This window comes from Camellia sinensis, chromosome 13, assembly GCF_055761805.1.
Source record: "Camellia sinensis isolate YWXY chromosome 13, ASM5576180v1, whole genome shotgun sequence".
NCBI lineage: Eukaryota > Viridiplantae > Streptophyta > Magnoliopsida > Ericales > Theaceae > Camellia > Camellia sinensis.
Genome location: NC_138973.1, coordinates 68507958 through 68519293, shown reverse-complemented (window position 1 = coordinate 68519293; position 11336 = coordinate 68507958).

The following is an 11336-nucleotide window of genomic DNA, read 5'->3' as shown; positions in this document are numbered from 1 at the left end:
CACCTTTGGGTGGTGAGTTGATTCTGAAACAGGGTGTTAGAGGATGTGATATAGAGGTCGCCGACTATAGGCTTCCTTTTCCGTTTGTTGTCATGCCCATGAAGGGTTTTGATGTTATTTTGGGTATGGACTGGTTATCGTCATACCGGGCTGTTATTGATTGCTACCGCCAGAGGGTTACATTGTGTACCTTGAGCGGGGAGTGGTTCCATTTCTTGGGAGACCGGGTTGGTAGTGTTTTGCCACCGGGGTATGATTCGCGAGGGCGAAGTGAGCTTAGTAGTCTACTTGCTAGCTTTGAGAGTGGTGAGAGTGGTGAGACCCAGCATGTATTGCCGAGGGTGGTTTGTGAGTATTCGGATGTCTTTCCCGAAGATCTTGTTAGTTTGCCACCTCACCGAGAGATAGAGTTCTCTATTGATTTAGTGCCTGGTACGGCGCCGATTTCTATGGCACCTTACCGTTTTGCTCCAGCAGAGTTGGTTGAGTTGAAAGTTCAGCTCCAGGAATTGCTAGATAAGGGCTTTGTTCGCCCTAGTGTTTCACCGTGGGGAGCACCGGCCCTCTTTGTTAAAAAGAAAGATGGTGCCTTGAGATTGTGTATTGACTACCGGAAGTTGAATCGGGCTACGGTTAAGAATAAGTATCCTATGCCCCGTATAGATGATTTGTTTGACCAGTTGAAGGGTTCCCGTTGTTTCTCTAAGATAGACTTGAGATCGGGTTACCATCAGTTGAGGGTCAGGGAGGAAGATATTCCGAAGACGGCATTCCGTACGCGGTATGGCCATTATGAGTTTCTGGTGATGCCATTTGGGCTTACCAATGCACCGGCAGTCTTTATGGACTTGATGAACCGGATTTTCCGGGAGTTCTTAGACCGCTTTGTGGTTGTTTTTGTGGACGATATCCTTATCTATTCGTCATCTAAGGAGGAGCACGAGGAACACTTGAGAGTGGTGCTTGAGTTACTTAGAGCCCATAGGCTGTATGCCAAGTTTGGGAAGTGTGAGTTCTGGCTGGGGGAAGTCAAGTTCTTAGGCCATGTGGTATCCGGGGAAGGGGTGTCTGTTGATACATCCAAGGTTGAGGCAGTGCAAGATTGGGCACAGCCTAAGAGTGTGTTTGAGATCCGCAGTTTTCTGGGATTAGCTGGGTATTACCGTCGGTTTGTGAAGGATTTCTCCAGGTTAGCGTCACCGTTGACTAGGCTGACTCAGAAGGGAGTCAAGTTTGTGTGGAGTAAGACTTGTGAAAAGTCGTTCCAAGAGTTGAAAATTAGATTGACCACCGCTCCGGTGTTGATTATTCCGGAGAGAGGGTTGGGTTATGCGGTTTATTGTGATGCCTCACGAGAGGGTTTGGGTTGTGTGTTGATGCAAGAGGGAAAAGTGGTAGCTTATGGCTCACGCCAGTTGAAAATACACGAGAAGAATTACCCCACACACGACCTAGAGTTAGCAGCTGTAATCTTTGCCTTGAAAATCTGGAGGCACTACCTTTATGGTGAGAGGTTCGAGGTATTCTCGGATCATAAGAGTTTGAAGTATCTGTTTACACAGAGAGACTTGAATCTGAGGCAGAGGAGGTGGATGGAGTTCATCGAGGATTATGATTTTGAGTTGCATTATCATCCGGGAAAGGCCAATGTTGTGGCCGATGCCCTTAGTAGGAAGACCATTAGTGATGTAGCTTGTATAGCCATCCGGGAATGGGTGATGTTGGGAGCACTTGGCGAGTTTGATTTGCTACTGGGCGAATCTGTCGAGGCTGCGGCCTTGTTTTCTGTAGTTGCGCAGCCTACACTTATGATTAGAGTGTTAGAGGCACAGAGAGGTGACCTTGAGGTAGAATCCCTCCGAAAGAAGATCTCCAGTGGGAAAGTTGAGAAGGGTTTGACGGTGTATCCCGACCTGAGTGTGAGATACCGAGACCGTTTGTTTGTACCGGAGGCTTGCCGTGAGGAAGTACTCCGAGAGTTTCACCATTCGCGCCTTGCGGTGCATCCGGGAGGTACTAAGATGTATCAGGATTTGGGTCGCCAGTTTTGGTGGCGGGGTATGAAAAGAGATGTGGCTGTTTTCGTATCGAAGTGCCTTACTTGCTAGCAAGTGAAGGCCGAGCATCAGAGGCCAGCGGGTTTGTTGCAACCCTTGCCTATTGCCGAGTGGAAGTGGGAGCATGTCACTATGGACTTCGTTGTAGGTCTTCCGAGGACTCAGCGGGGTAGTGATGCTATTTGGGTGGTTGTAGACCGGTTGACTAAGTCGGCGCACTTTATTCCTATGCGCGTGAGAGATTCGGTAGATCATCTTGCCGATTTGTATATTCGGGACGTAGTGAGATTGCACGGGGTCCCAGTGACGATTGTCTCAGATAGAGATCCTCGTTTTACTGCTAGGTTGTGGCAGAGTTTGCAGAGTGCCTTGGGCACTAAGTTGACCTTTAGTACGGCTTATCATCCTCAGACTGACAGGCAGTCCGAGCGTACTATTCAGATCCTCGAGGATATGCTTCGGGGTTGTGTCCTGGACTTCAGTGGGACGTGGGAGAGGCACTTACCCTTGGTAGAGTTTGCCTACAACAACAGTTTTCAGTCTAGCATCGGTTTGGCACCGTTTGAGGCCTTGTATGGCCGACCGTGTAGGTCTCCAGTTTGTTGGGCCGAGGTGGGTGATGCACCTTTGTGGGGTCCGGAGTTGGTTAGGGAGACGACGGAGAAAGTTGAGCTTATCCGTAAGAGGCTTGTTACAGCCCAGAGTCGACAAAAGAGTTATGCCGATCGTAGGAGGAGGCCTTTGGCGTTTGAGGTAGGTGATCATGTCTTTCTGAAGATATCACCTAGGCGAGGCCTGATGAGGTTTGGGAAGAGTGGGAAGTTGTCCCCTCGGTTTATTGGTCCTTTTGAGATCCTTGAGAGGATAGGTGAGGTTGCTTATCGGTTAGCCTTACCGCCGCAGTTGTCCGGGGTGCATGACGTGTTTCATGTGAGTATGCTTCGGAAGTATGAGCCAGATCCATCACATGTGCTGGATTGGAGCGATTTAGAGGTAGATGAGGATGCCTCGTATGAGGAGAGACCGGTTCGGGTCTTGGATAGGCGGGATCAGGTCCTGCGTGGCAAGACCATTCCTTTGGTGAAAGTCTTGTGGAAACATCACGGAGTGGAGGAAGCCACTTGGGAACGTGAGTTGGAAGTCCGTGAGAAATATCCGGACTTGTATATTGATATGTAATCTTGTATTTGAATTTTACATTTTGTTGAACTTAAGAGCTTTTATATATGTCTTAAGTTGTGAAACATTGAGAATGTTTGGTTTATTGAAAGTATGTTTTGGAACTTGCCTCATATGGAAGTTGAATGTAACATTATATCTGTTGAATATATTGTTGAAATTGGAAGGATAGTGCATAATGTTGATGCATGTTGAAGGTACATATGTTGTTTACATATTGTGATATGTCTCTTGTTAAAGGGATGGGATGACCGGTAATGGGTCGAATTGTTGAATGTTAAAATATAACATTGTTTAAAATGGAGGAAAACTTGTTTTTGAAAACTTGTGTTTAATTTCGGGGACGAAATTCTTTAAGGGGGGGAGGTTATAGCGATCCCGGATTTACCCTTGTTGTATAGTGATCCGGACATGTGTCCGTGGATGTTGGTAGTTGTTCATTATCTTGTTTACATCCTTTCTTACGTTGTATTTGAGTTATAGGATGTGTTGAGCGGGTTTGTTACAGGTTGGTTGAGTTTAGAAACCAAAACTAGTTGCCCAGATTTTTGGCCTGTATGCTCGAGCGGAGGTGTTGGCGCTCGAGCGTAGATTACGTCCATCCAGTATCTTGTTGTGCAGTGTTGTGAGCTCGAGCGTAGGGTTGGGAGCTCGAGCGGAGTCCTGGTTCTGCAAAAGTGCTGGGCGAGTGCATTCTGCGCTCGAGCGGGAGGTTGGCCGCTCGAGCGGACGTCTGTGAGTGGACGCTCGAGCGGGGTGTTTTACGCTCGAGCGGAAGACTGGGTTTAAGTCCCGAAATTGTGACTTTTCAAATCACTTTTTGCTTTCTCTTCTCTCTCTTACTTTTCCAAAATCACCATTGTTGAGCCTCTCACTCTAGATACTACCTTCTCTCTAGGTTTTGATCTAGTAGGAGTGATTTACTCACCTTTGGCCTTTACAAAAAGGTTGTTGATCGTCGAGGGCTTCTTTTTAATCTGAAAATCTCGGGTTTTGGAGCACGTTGGGTTTTGTCGTCTTCTCCTTTGGGACTCCGAATTTGAGGTAGGGATATCCTACTCCTCTCTATGGGTTTTGTCTTTAAATTTTGGTATTTTGAGATGTTGGGCTTGGTGTGGTAATTTTGTGAAAGTTTGGGGCTTTTGTGCAATTATCCAAAAGTTGGGGTTTCATTCATAATAAACCTAGATGCATGTTTGGCATAGAAAAATGGAATGATTGTTGAATCATTGATGAAAATGGGACCTAAGGGTTGAAATAGTAATTATGGAAAATGGCCTAATTACATTGTTTAATTAATTGGGATAATTAATTGGTGAGAAATGAGGAAATGAAATGTTGATTGAATATCCATTTGTGCATTTATTTTCTGTTTTAGAAATAACTGCTTTGGGCTATCGGTGGAGGATAGTCGTGATTGTTGTAGACAATGTATGTTGATTAGGCAAACTGAAACTAATCAATGGAATGTGTTATGGAACTTGACAGTTGCTAGAATACATCAATTGTTTGTATTGTGTGATTGTATATAGAACCAATGTGTTTATATACGTTATGTGTAGAGGAGGAGATAGGGGATGTACTCCGCGGTTTAGGGGAAGATAGGGGATGTACCTCTAAACCGGATAGGTATTTGGAGGAGATAGGGGATGTACTCCGTAGACAGAGCTCATATGCTTGTCTAGAGAAGTGAAGATAGAGCTCATATGCTTATCTTTGTGAAGTGAAGTGTGGATACAGCTTGTATGCTTATCTGTGGATATTGTTGATATACATATCTGTTGTAGAGTGTGGATACAGCTTGTATGCTTATCTGTGGATATTGTTGATATACATATCTGTTGAGATTGTGGATATAGCTTTTATGCTTATCTGAATGTGAGATATAGTTTTTATACATATCTGTGGAAATGATGATAGAGCTAGCATGCTTATCTGTTGAAAAAGGGAAAATGAAGAGTAATTGGGACTTGTAAGTCGTTGACATAAATATGTAATTTATGTGATTGTATCAGTGTTGACCAACTATCAATTGCTAATGTTTTAGTCATTGTCCATGGTTGGTTTAGTGTATTTCTACTGGGCTGTGGCTCACCCTATATGGGAATATCATTTTCAGGTACAGGAAGCATGCCACCTCCAAGGACATAGCTGGGAGGCTAGTGGCGGGCATAGTTTTGTCGTTTTACTTTTGATGTATTATATGTAATTTCAAGCCAAGGGCTTAATGTGTAACGAGTTAGAACTCTTTGTTGTAACCAAGTGTTAACTTGGAAAGCTGTAAGCCCGTAGGGCATTTTGTTATGATGTTAACATGTAATACTTATGTCTTGGAATTCTAATGAATGAAAGGAATGAGGTTAGTTTATATGAAGATGCGTGTCTTATCTGATGGGTTTAATGTTATTATTTTGAGGGCGTTACATATATGTAGACATTGAAATATATAAGATATCACAAAATAATATGTGAAATCTTTTATAAGAATATAATACATGTAACAGTGAGAAGTTAATTATTCATAATTAAATGGTTGGTCATAACGTAGATGTTTACTTTTACATTTTTGTGTATGCATTATTTTTTAATTAGATTATTAAATTCACATAAAAATTAAAAGCAATTTGTGAATAATTTGTGTAAAATTAGAGATTAGTGAAAAAGATTTTAAAAAAGAAAAGTTTATAGTGTTTTGGTTTTGTTTGTTTTTTCAAAATTTTGTTTTGAATTTTTTTGTTTTCATATTTTTTTGTCTTTGATACTTTTTTTTTAATAACCCTTTTATTTTCTTTTTAGATTCACTTAATTTAATGCATTTTTATTTTTTAATTTTACTTTTGGATTTAGATTCAATTAATCTAAATACACTTAGAAAATAATTTGTTGTGATTCTTTTAGGGAAATTTTTTTTATTAATAATAATAATAATAATAATAATAATAATAATAATAATAAAATCAGTACATGTTTGAATTTATAAAAAAATTTCCAACATTTTACTTTTTAAATCTATATAAATTATTAGATGTTAGATTGTCATGTAAAAGTATAGCTTAAATATAAAATATGAAGAAATTTCAGTATCTTTAATCACCAAAACTAAGAAAATATGAAAAATTAAAAACTGAAAAATATATTTAAAAAATAAAACTAACGAAAGTGGTTCTTGTTTAGAATTTTGACATCATAACTTAGTTATTAAAGTACCATGTAAAATATTACAGAGTATAAAATATAATTTAAACAAAGAGAAAGTGTATGAAAATGATCTGCTAATTTTTGAGATGTAGCACAAATCTCTATCTTAAAAACACATGCGCTTTCTTTTGTCTAAACAAATGCATATGAGTTTAAAATTCAACCAAAATTATTCACAATGATTTGATCCGTGATGGATAATTGTAAATATTATGTATATCAGTATAGAAACAAACACAGAAAATAAGAAAGAGTAATTATTTTTTGTTTTTCAATCATCATCAATGTGAAAAATAAGGAGATGATTTTATTTATTTTTTTCAAACTTTTATTTTGAATTTTTTTATTTTCATTTTTTTTTTGTCTTTGACACTTTTTTTTTTAATAACCTTTTTATTTTCTTTTTAGATTCACTTAATTTAATACGTTTTTATTTTTTGATTTTACTTTTAGATTTAGATTCACTTAATCTAAATACGCTTAGAAAATAATTTGTTACGTATTCTTTTTGGGAAAAAAAGTTATTAATATTAAATAATAATAATAATAATAATAATAATAATAATAATAATAATAATATATAATAAAAAAAATCAGTGCATTTTTTAATTTATAAATTTTTTTCCAATATTTTAATTTTTAAATCTATTTAGATTATTAGATGTTAGATTGTCATGTAAAAGCATAACTTAAATATAAAATATGAACAAATTTCAATATCTTTAATCACCAAAACTGAGAAAATATGAAGAAAAAAAAAACTGAAAAGTAGATTTAAAAAATAAAACCAATGAAAGTGATTCTTGTTTAGAATTTTGACATCATACATTAGTTATTAAAGTACCATGTAAAATATTACAGTTATAAAATATAATTTAAACAAAAAGAAAGTGTATGAAGATAACTTGCGAATTTTTGAGATGTAGCACAAATCTCTATTTTGAAAACGCATATGCTTTCTTCTATCCAGATTCGAACAAATGCATATGACTTTAAAATTCAACCAAAATTATTCAAAGCGATTTGATCTATGATGGACAATTGTAAATATTATGTATATCAGTATAGAAACAAACACAGAAAATATGAAAGAGTAATTATTTTTTGTTTTTCAATCATCATCAATGTAGAAAATAGGGAGAAAGCCTTTTTTTCTTTTTCTTTTTTGATAAGAATGGAGACGGTTCGTTTATATTTATATAGGACTCTTGGAAGTAAATATATCATGTTTTGAGTGTTCAACTCCAAAAATAAAGAGATTGATGTTTTATATAAGACTAATAATGACTTTTTGAAAATATAGTAGATTTGAGAGGGTAAAATTGGGATTTAAAAAAAAATTAAAAACACGGGAGATGGTTCATTTATATTTATATAAGACTCTTTGAAGCAAATATATCATGTTTGAGTGTTTAACTTTCAAAATAAAGAAATGGTTGATTTATATAGAACTCTTCATGACTTTTAAAAAATATAATAGATTTGAGAAGGTAAAATTGAGATTTAAAAAAAATTAAAAAAAAATATGGCGCAGTTTTATAATAGTAGTAGATAGTAGATTATTAGCTAGTTTTGTGTTTGAGATCAAAAGTTGAGGCACTCAGTCCATAAATTCAAATCTTAATTTTGTTTGACAAAAGGTTCAGGCATTACAACACTTTGTCCAAAAGGACAAGTATAGACAAAATGGTCAAAATATCCCTTTATATATATATATATATATATATATACTAGTGTATGCCTGTGCCTAAAGGCACGGTGTAAATAATATTGTGATAAAAATATAATTGTAATTTATACGTATTATGTTAAAATTTATAAAGTCTATAGCATTTTTTGATGATTCTTAAAGAATTTTTACGCGCTCTATAGAACTCAATTAAAATAACAACTCCCCGTAGCCTTAATACAAATTAAGGAATAAATATATAAAATTTATAATGTTCAGTAATATTGCAAATCAAAATAGTAAAATGTATAGTAAAAAAAAATAAAAATTTATAACTCATGCCTAAAGGCACTCTCAACAATTTTTTTGGTACCTCACACTCTACAAAACTCAATTAAAATAAATCAATTCAGAATGACAACAATTTCATTACACTATAGAATTCAATTAAAATAAATCAATTCAAAATGACAACAATTTCACTGTGTTATAGAACTCAATTATAACAAATCAATTCAAAATGACATAATTCAAGCATAACAGGAATGGTGAATGAACATTTTGGTACAAAAGAATAATCATTGTAGCTTATTAAAAAACAAAAAAACTAATCATCCAGTCAAGAACGAAAGACCAATCATTAACACACATAGAAAAAAGCAACACAACCACAATGTTTCTAATGCTTATCAGCCACCTATAACAAAATCACTCCAACACTTGAATTTGACTTAAAAAAATTAGCTAAAAGAAATCATAACAGGAAAACTCATTCAAAATATTTATGAGAAACAGGAAAACCAATAATTATGAATTTAGAGAAATTGAACATAAAAAAATTCATAACATAACTCTTCTTGATAAAAGCACCAGTGTCTTCCCCAATTTACCTGCAATTATCAGACTAAATACCAGCAATTTTTTTGTTATCAAAATACATGATTCCTCATAGAAGGCCAAAAAAAAAACCGTTTAAAAAAAATTACCATTTAAAAAAAGTAACACTTGAGAAAATCCAAACGATCTAAATTGACTATTGCCGACAAAAGCTAAGAGGCAAGACAAACTATTGTATTAAAACTAAAAAGATAGGACACCTAGTCAAGCTTCCTCACCTTCATAAGTATGAAAGTGTAATGTAGATAACAGGTTTATTCCCTTAAAAAAAATTTGCCTTGAGTTGTAATGGACTATCATAGAACTAAATAGGAAAACCAATATGAAGTCTTGCACTTCCTTTTACGTAGTGTTAAAAAAAAAAAGGACAATGCTTCCAAATGCCTTCGAGAATTACCAAATGCAACCATCACTACAATCAGTGAGTTAATATTATAAAAGATTGGTTCAATTCCTTCACCTTCCCTGATCTGAAGAACCTTTATAGTTTGTTCATATAAAGCCACATAAGAAAAGTTAATTGAAGTAAGCATGTTAAATAAATAAATAGGCATTGAAGTAAAAGTTTATTGACTACATCATGCATGATTTCATTAGACAGTGATGAGACTGCTTGAATATTTAAAATCTAAGATCTTACATAATCATTAATAGTGCATTATCCCCTGTTTCTCACTTAATCCCATTAAAAGAAATAAGCTTAGAAATTACAAACGCATTTAAACTAATAAAAAAAAATCATGAAATCCATGGCCATCAAAGTCACCATCTTGTTGTGCCCTTGGGTCAATATTCACTTATCCAGCTTTTCATTGGAAGAAAAATCCAGAATATGCAAACCAAAAAAAAAATCAAGCATGCAGGAACAAATTTAAATTCTTTGTTTTTATGAACATAGCAAATCTAGTAGTCCATGGCAAAACTGATATTACACCTATTACTACATTCCTAAGTATGCATCAATGTCGGAATTAAGAAAAGACCACAATGTTGCATTCAATTATTCAAACATAAGGAGCTTTCGACATAATTAGAAGCACAACAAGAGAAACTTGAAACAACACAACCTACCGGTAACATCAAATAAAAGTGTAACAACAATACTAATATTATGAAGTATCAAATGCTTTGTAGTCTTGAAACATACTAATATTTTAATTGTTAAATAAATAAAAATGCTTCAAGAACCATACCAGTTGATAAGAATTTTATTCAACAACCATCTTGGGACTAAAAAAACTGTGATGCTTAAATTCTTTGTTTTTGATGAACATGACAAATCTAGTAGTCCATGGAAAAATTGATATTACACATATTACTACATTGCTAAGTATGCATCAATGTCGGAATTAAGAAAAAAACCACAATGTTGCATTCAATTATTTGAACATGAGGAGCTTTTAGCATCAATTTTTTTTGCCCCTTCATAAATAAGAAGACTTTATTAAACAACATCAAGATGATGCAAAGAACACAAAAATTCAGCCCCCAAATGGATAACAAAGCTAAGAAATCAAATCATTCACAAAATCTACAAAAGCCAAAACATCTAGATCAACCAAAACATTGACCTATTGGCTTATTTGGGTCATGTCACCTCTCTACTTTATATACATTTTTTCGTAATAAGCCAAAAAATCAGCTTATGACCCATATATAAACTTGACAAAACACAACCTACAGGTAACACCAAATAAAAGTTTAACAATACTAATATTATGAAGCATTAAGTGTTTTATAGTCTTGAATCATACTAATATTTTAAATGTTAAAGAACCATACAAGTTGATAAGAATTTTATTCAAGAACCATCCTAGAACTAAAAAAAAAAACTGCGATGTCAACACTTTGAAGGTTGTTGAACCTCTTTTAAAATTTAAAAAAAAAAAAAAAACTTTTGTGACAAAATACAAAATTCAGCATCTCACCAAAAAAGAAAAAATAAAAAAGAAAGAAAAATAAGCATTTCTGTGAGAAAAAGACATTACCAAAAAGAAGAATATATCAAAATAATCTAGCGAATGACATGTGCCTAAAGGCACTCCCCAACCAAAATGAAGCGTAAATTATTAACATCTGATATTCCTTAAACTCACTGTTAGCTTCACACTCCATTTTTAATCCTCAAAGATTCAATTTTCCCAAAAAAATCAAATTAAGGATATTAATGCAACAAAGTTCACTCTAAATATTCACCCAAAAAAAGTTCACTCTACATGGTTAACAACAAAGTCCAAAACAAAGAATAAAAAAAAGAAATAAAAAAAGAAAAGAAAAGCAAGCAGACAAATACAAATCTGAATAAAGGAGCTCTCATATGATCTAAACAACAATGC